General features: G+C 47.3%; 1 non-coding gene across 1 annotated transcript; it reads right to left on the minus strand.

Moving 5' to 3' along the window:
* Positions 1-793: 793 nt before the first annotated feature.
* TRNAS-GGA (transfer RNA serine (anticodon GGA)) lies at positions 794-868 on the minus strand. Its single transcript has one exon. It is a non-coding gene; the product is annotated as a tRNA-Ser (tRNA).
* Positions 869-8,239: the final 7,371 nt, after the last annotated feature.

Below are 8,239 nucleotides of genomic sequence, written 5' to 3' on the forward strand. Positions count from 1 at the left end.
GCTCACACCTTTTATGTTGCGGTGTTGAGACCCGTCGGTCCGCTGAAGAAAACTCAAGGAGCTAGTGCCGCACGAAAAAGAGACATTGTTTTGTTTCTTTCAATTTCTCCCGTTTTACGTGCCGGAACCACGATCTGATTACGAGGCACGCCGCATGCAGTTGGGATCGACTTCGGATTAATATTGATCTCCTGGGGTTCTTTACCGTGCACAGCCACGGCACGCGGGCGTTCTTGCACGCCACCGCATCGAAATGCGGCCGCCGTGGCCAGGATTTGATCCTGCGACCTCGTGCTTAATACTAAGCACAACGCCAAGCACACATAGCAACCACGGCGGGTCAAAGAGTGTTGTATTTTCGTCATGAGGTGTGTTTGATAACCATTCCCTAAGTGTCGATATAGGTTGTGACAGCGATTTGTGCCACAGCAACATTATTTCTAAGGCGGCAAATTACTGTTATGCAGCATGAACAATGCAAACAGCTAGCCTGTTTCTGTGTTAAATGGAGGCATGCAGTGTGTGCACACAATTATGTTCATTTTATCAGTTTTGTGAAATAAGCTTAAAACTGCATGCATGCATTTTCACTGGGAAATCTGTACCAGCACTTTCTTGTACCAAATTGTCTATGCACAGAAGTTTGTGCATTAGAAATAAATTTCAGGCAGTTACAGCATACAATTTCTTTTTCTTAATTAATAAAGGGAAAATTATACATCCACCCGTTCATAGCAATTGCTACAAAGGAAGCCCATACGGGTTCCTGAAAAGCCTCAGAGTTGAAGAAAATCGTCCTGGTCCGGGACTCGAACCCGGGACCACCGCCTTTCCGGGGCAGCCGCTCTACCATCTGAGCTAACCAGGCGGCTAGCAGATGGCAGGGCGAAGTCGAATTTGTCGACAACACACGAAGCAAAGACAAGTGTTTGACGTAGTAGTTCAGCAGAACTAAAGTCTGCAGAACATGTCTAAAGTGAGCTCCATCATCAGGGCAGCTAGGGCTCCCAAAAACACAAGTGCCAAAAATCTGGAGGCTCTTGGTATTCACAACACATATGAAGAACATGCCACAGCAGTGGTCACGCCTCAGACAGAACGTCTGAATTCGACAAAACAAGGAAAGGCCCTATTGCAAAAGGTGGCCCTGAGAGCGCAGTATGGCTGGGAAAAAACAGTTTCGCTACCCAGACAAACAAGAGAGAAAATTCTAGTTTCACCAATCCCAAAGAATATGAGCACGGAACACCACCAAAGCAGGAAAGCGCAATCAAAGGCTTTACTAAAGAAGTATGAAAGAAATCCAGACATATACTACACAAATGCGTGTAAAGTGGCAGCAGACAAATTCACAATAGTGGCCTTCAATCGGTTCACAGTGATAACAACCTCCATTCGTAACCCTTCAGCCTGTACCATGGATGCAGCAGCCATAGCACTGGCCTTTCGAGGTGCAGACAGACAGACAGACAAAGAACTTTAATGACAAGGTCCTGAGAAGCTTTGCCCTAGGGCAGAGCTGCGGGCTGCTCTCACGTGGGGACTGTTAGGCCGAGCCTAACGGCCGCATCGTGGGCTCTCTGGACAGCCTAAGTTTGACGTGCATATTCTGAACGTTAAGAGACGGGAAGATAGCGGTATGGATTAGAGAGAAAACGAGGACAGCCGATATTCTAATTGTCATTAAGTAAAATAAGTGGAGCTGGGCAGGCCATGTAGTGGGTAGCCTAAGTTTGATGTGCATATTCTGAGCTCTGGATGGCAGAGCTCCCAAAAGAAACCATCTGCATTGGCTATGGTGTACCTCTAAGGCAGCATGCTGTTCGTTAATGACGGGTACCGTCCCACGCAAAACTCACAGAATTGCACCAGGTGGTAATTTGGTGCCCGGCGCATTCTGGACTCCAGGGAAATGAGAGGGCAGACCGACTGCTCGGGCAATAAGCATCCAAGCACTAGTCGGTCCTTTCAAGGAACCCCCCATTGACCCACGTGACACCTTCGAAAACCAGGCAAAAGAGAGACAAAAATACAGGCGTCCGCACCCCAACCTTATGGGAGAACAGGCCAGGGATTAGTGCTGTGTACAGACTAACACATATCTACGCCTACAAATACTCAGTAAGATACACTCTGCATTCTATGAAAGTATGTGTTCTTGGTGCGGGGAGCTGCCAACTCTTGCCCACGTAACATGAATGTATAAACTACAGTCTCCAAATTCCAATTCGCCCCTTACGACGCAAGTGCCAAGTAACAGACAATGGAATGTTTGGCTTGCTAGTGAAGATGCAGAGAGCCAGAGAGCTGTTCTTGATCAAGCCCAGCAAACCACAGAGACCAGTGGAGCCCTGGACTGAGGGACGCACCGACCGCCCAAACGACTAAAAGAAATAAAGTTTATACTACTACTATTTGCCCTTAGTGCTATCAGCCATCAAGTTTACGTGCAATTACATATGAGCCACATGTCACTTGATTCACTCAGTTTCCATCCAGAAAATGCACTCTTTGTTGGAGGGCATGCATGATTGATTGTACATTATGCTAATAGTCATTGATTGTAATATCATGCTGGCACATTTGATTCTGGAACTGTAATAAATTTCCAGACATTTTATTGCTTTGTCATAATTTTTGCACCTCGTTAGACACAATCTACTAAACACACAAAAAACTCCCTTCAACCTCGTAAAATTCCCAAAAGGTGCATAATACACTCCCGACCTACCTGTAAAAGCTCTAATAAAGAGCTAAAATGCACTCCCAAAACATCTGTTTAAAACTCCCTTAATAAAACAGCTCCCTAAAGCTGTAAAAATTAACTCCCAAACATTCTCTTATATATTCCCATAAAAAGCAAAAATTCAACTCTCAAAATTAACCATAATTGCTCCCTTAAGCAAAGCTCCCAAAATATGGGAACAGTTGCTCCCATGTTTACACCTAAGCACTCCTACAAGGAGGCAAAATAATTTCCCAAAGGTCTCCTTCAACACTCCCTTAAGAAGCCAAACGTTTCCGAAAATGTACGTAAGGACTCCCATCGTTTCTCCTATAAATTCCCATAAGCAGCAAAATAAAATACCCATGTCAACTTGTAAAAGCTCCCAAAGCTCCTCATAAAAAGTTCCATAGTGCTGGTGTCCAAAAGAGGAATGAAAAACTCCCAACGTTCCCCATAAAGACTCCTGCAACCGCTCAGGGGTTGGTGTTTAAAGGAGAATTCAAAAACTCCCATAATTCCCCATAAAACCACCAAACACAAGGAGGTGAAAAAAAACTCCGTTCGAAGGGAGGATCTTGTCCTCCCTTAAGGGCTTGAGTTATGCAACGAGGCCAAAACTCCCTAAAAGGGTCAAACCTGTTTACAGTGTGTGCGAACGCTGCGAAACGAGTCATGCGGTATCCGTGCTCCTCACTGGAGCTTCTTTCTCAATATGCTAAGTCATCTGGTGGTACTGCCCAGCAGCACACATATTGCCTCCGTGATGAGAAGCATGGCGCGTCGGTGCCCGCGAACACTGATAATTGTTTTCTTGCTGGCCGCACCCTCAGTGGCACGTACTAAAGTTAGCGAGAGATTCAATCACTAGTGACACATACCCACTGCATTCACGATGAAGCTCGATTAAGCATTCTTTGAAAAGGGGTGTAATGGTTAGGGTCAGGCATGATATAGATGGTAGCTAGCCCATCCCATCGTCCAACTCATCTACGCTGAGGACGTTGTTGAAGGGAGAGACTTGTTCTCATCGAGAATGAGGAATATGGAATTTATTTACAGTATCTACGCCAGAACAGTACAGTTCATCAGTCTAGCATGACTGAAAGAGAATGCACCCTCAGCAGCCGCGCCACGGCTGCTCATAAACAATCTGTCCTCCCTTGATCCCTAGTTGAGGGAAAACTGCCGTTGAACCCTCGACCGATGAGAGCGTCCAAAGTAATCGTCGCCGACGCGCCTTTGAGGGGGAGGTTTTACACACTCACTTCCGCACAGGTTTCACTGACCCCGCCGAGGTGAGAGGGTTCTCGCAGACAAGGGTCCTGCCCCGAGCAGGCGACTCTTGAACCCAGTGCTGACTCCGTAGACAGTGGCCACCGCGTCTGTCCATTGACTGACGACTTCTAAGACCCGTGAGACGGCACCACAAAACTTCTTCTTCCAGGAGTTCCCCCGCTCCAATCAGGCTGTGAAGGCGACGGCGACTCCATATACAATAAAAAAGGTCCACCGACTGCGTCCAGACATCTCGGCGCCGCTCGGTTGGGAACGCGGCGCATTATAGTCCTTACAAAGCGAGTCGTCGCAGCAGACATGGTGGCGCCGGTGGGCTGTTGACTAGGCGCATTGTTGTTTTCATAAAGTGAGTCATCGCAGCGGGTCGGGCAGCTTTCGGCAGTCGCTTCTCCTCTAGTTCGCCAGCCCCTGCAGGCCGTTCGTAACGGCGGCGAGAATCCCGCGAATTTGTGCGGCACCCTGGTAATGATCGTTGTTTAAGATGATAGTTTGAGAAAGAAGAAGCAACTGTAAGTATTTTAGGTTTTTGTATAGAACGAGGGGTTAATGCAGACCTATTAATATAAAAAAAGTTGTCATCTTTATAGATTTTTACCCGCAGTGGCGCCGTTGTGGCTTTGGCACTACGGCACCCCGTGACCCTGCTAAGCCCGATTGCCCGTAATGAAATCCCGACTGCCGTTTCCGCGTTTTTGATGGGGACGAAATGCTAAAAAAAGTCTGTCTACCACGCATTGGGTCCAGGACCACAGCGGATGAAATTATTCTGGGGTCCCCCCTAAGGCGTGCTTAGGGCGTGCAAGTAAAACCCCAGAATATAATGAAACTTTATAACTTTCCGGGAAAGCACATTTCTGATAAGCAGTAGAACAATGAATACAAGACCAACTTGTGTATTCAGGGGCCGGGCATAGGTAATAAGATACTAAGTAACGTTAGTGGAGCGTGGAAAATCATGTCGATTTAGCTCTTGAAACGACACCTCTCGTCCCGGTGCGTGGGGCATTCAACTAATATGTTTTACACTGCGTCTAAGCTGCCACAGTTCTGATATTAGGTATTAGTGGTGTGCCGTATGCAATACAGATAACCGTTGCGTTAAAAAAAGATTGTTTTGAAATTTCACTATTCAGGTCTATTTAGGCGGCTTGATACGCATTTTTTCTCGTGATACTGGAATCCAGGTATCCACTAGAAGGTGTTGCAATAGCCAGCAATGTTCGCCTTGTGATGAAGTCAGGCAATGTCACAGGTGGCAGCTTGTTGTTACAGCTATTGTGCCTATTCCACATACCTTGTAGTGCCGCTATCGCATCCGTGACTATGACACTGTATGTTCCTTGATGGCTGCTGTCGAAATAGGTGCACGAGGGCCTCCTTAACGCCATAGAGGGCGATTGATTTATACGATGTTGCTCGCTCGAGAAGAAACGACGATCGCCGTCCTCTATAGGGCACAAAGCGCCGCACGGTGTGGTGCGACCTCTCGCCTTTACAACGGTTGACGTTCGGCTCTGTTGGTATGGAACGTTAAGGGCATAAAGCGCACGAATAGACAGCGACGTTGTGTTGCGTGCTCCCTCTTCGGCCCAACCTTTTCAAACGCTTTTTTTACCTGTTACACTAACTCTCGCCTTACCCCCTTTTCTTCTCGCCCAGACCAGGGTCGCCACCCATGGGATATGTTATAGTTAACGTCCCTGACTTTTCTTTTATATCTCACTCTGTGTCCCAGCAACGCTTCTAATGTACGTAACTCTGTCTACTCCCCTTTGCAAGACGCTGCGCATTTCCTAAGACTACATGTATATTTTCTAATTCATACCACTTCAACCTTGATATACGCCCTGCCGCGCCGCATATTCATGCCACCTTGCACCGTCCTTGCGCAGTCTAGAGACGCTTCCTCGATAGAATACGCTTGCCGATAATCCTCTCGCATCGTGTATTCTTTGTCGCCAACCAGTTACGTATTCGTTTTTTTTCTTTATCTGGGCGGGACAAAAATAACAAGATACTACGTCGAGACGAAGCGGCCGGCGACGATAGGAGCAGCGCATAATGGCATTCAACACGGCTGCCCGTAATCAGTTTCGCTAAAGAAGGAAAGAGAACCGACAAAGGCGAAGGCGCGGTGCATACGCGCGAGGCGTCGTCTCGACACAACACCAAGCGGAAAAGGGATGAAAACCTGAGGTTAAAAAAAGAGCTAAAGACAGAATTGAAGAAAGAAAGAAGGAAAGAAAGAAAAAACTGGGGGCCCCAGTCTCTGCGTACAAAGGCACCTCGACGCCAGAAAGCAGCCGTCTAGGTGAACCGTAGCGCAGCTGTACACGAGGTGTAGGTGTTGGCCATAAAAGGCAAGACCGGTGAGCGAAAGGCTTGAGGTCTCTGTTGAAATAAACGATCGATGGCGTTTCAAATGGGCAGAGACAAAAAAAAAACCCCACCAAGTACGATTGGGCAACCAACCGCGAACTAACCGAAGCCTGGCACCACGCCTCGTGCCTTGTCTCAACACGTAGGCGCACGCAGTTTCGGAAACCCAACAACAATGCGTTGGCAGGTATTTCTGAGAAAGCGAGAGGGAATGAAGCTGGGAACGCCAGCGACAGGTAGAGCCTCGCCGATGGGGAAACGCTCGGCCTAGCGGCCTCCATAAGCTTCGATTTGCGGCGTGTGTGCATCGTATGAAGTAAAACTCTTGCTTGGGCTAGGTGGTTCATGCTTGAAGTAGTAAAGGCAAGGCGCAGAAGACGAGGACTCAAGAAGAAGAACACAAACGACAGGACCGGCGCCCCTGTGCATCGTAGGTGCATCGTATGTGTGCTTGAAAATAGAAATACGTGCAGCTAGCTCCGTGAGCGTCATAAGTGATTGGCCTGCCCACCAAGGTAATGAAAACGAACAGTGTATAAGCTCGGCAGAGTCAGCGAGTGGAATTCCCGTTACGTGCCCGGGAAGCCATCCGCAGTATCAGTTCGAACACTCATTGCACCTCTAATTCAAAATTGTACGGAATGGGCCTCTGAATAAGTCGCTTAGGTACTCAAAATTCTGTCACCGTAGCCGTGTACCACCAGAGCAAATGGTACGTTGCTCTTGAGCCGTTATTTCAGCGGCACATCTGGCATTTCAAGCGGCAAAGGGAAACTTGGGCATTGCTTAACGGTGCTTTCTCCGCATAGGCTTCGCCGTTACTTCTCTGCCCATGACCCACTTTCTCAAGCTAGCTGTGGAGTAATGTTTTATGGAACGCTTTGCCACTTATGTCATGAATGCTTCTGCCATGGTTGCCAATTAAGCGGTCTCCTTCTTTTTCGACGGCTTTTTAGTGATATGTAGATAAATTCCAGTTTTTGAACACTTACTTTTCACGCTTATGTAGTAGAAATAGCCCCACCACTCAGAAAGCTCTCATGAGTTAGCTGTATGCTACCGGATTGCGCAGTACTTTCCTGAAGGCTCACGGGCACCAGCTATCAGCTGGAACGTTCAACGAGTCATGTATAAAAGCCGACGCAGTTAACCCACTGATCAGATTTTGGCGATCGCCTACTATGCTTGCCGTTATCGTTGAGCTTTGAGTGTTACTTGTTTAGCTGGGTACAGGTTCGCCCAATAAAGAGTTATCGTTTTGCAGTCACGCTTTCGACAGTGTCATTCTACACCGTCACGACAACGTAACAATTATTGAGAGAAAATCAGACATCCACCCGTTCGTAGGAATTGCTACAAAGGTAACCCATACGGGTTCCTCGAAAGATAAGCTTCACAGTTGAAAAAGAATTCGTCCTGGTCCGGCACTCAAACCCGGGACCGCCGCCTTTCCGGGCAACCGCTCTGCCATCTGAGCTAACCAGGCGGCTAGCAGATGGCAGGGCGATGTCGAATTTGTCGACAACACGAAGCAAAGGCAAGAGTTTGAATGTTTTAATTTTGTTGCCGTTTATTGTTGCAATTGTTGAAGTGTATCTGCATGCGAAAATATAACGTCTAAGCCGGCTATCTGATGAACGTCCCAAAATAGACCTAACCTAGAAGGCATTTTAAAGGAAGGGAATTCATTGAAAGGTACTAAATTAAAAAAAGTTAAGAGAACGAAGTGTAGCCTAAAATTTCGGGTGAAAATTGGACGCCATACATTACGAATGGTTGGAACCCACAAAGCACTAGCAACATATCGGGGTCTGACTTCAGAAAGAGTGCGCCATT

Source organism: Dermacentor albipictus, chromosome 2 (genome assembly GCF_038994185.2).
Source record: "Dermacentor albipictus isolate Rhodes 1998 colony chromosome 2, USDA_Dalb.pri_finalv2, whole genome shotgun sequence".
Taxonomy (NCBI): Eukaryota; Metazoa; Arthropoda; class Arachnida; order Ixodida; family Ixodidae; genus Dermacentor; species Dermacentor albipictus.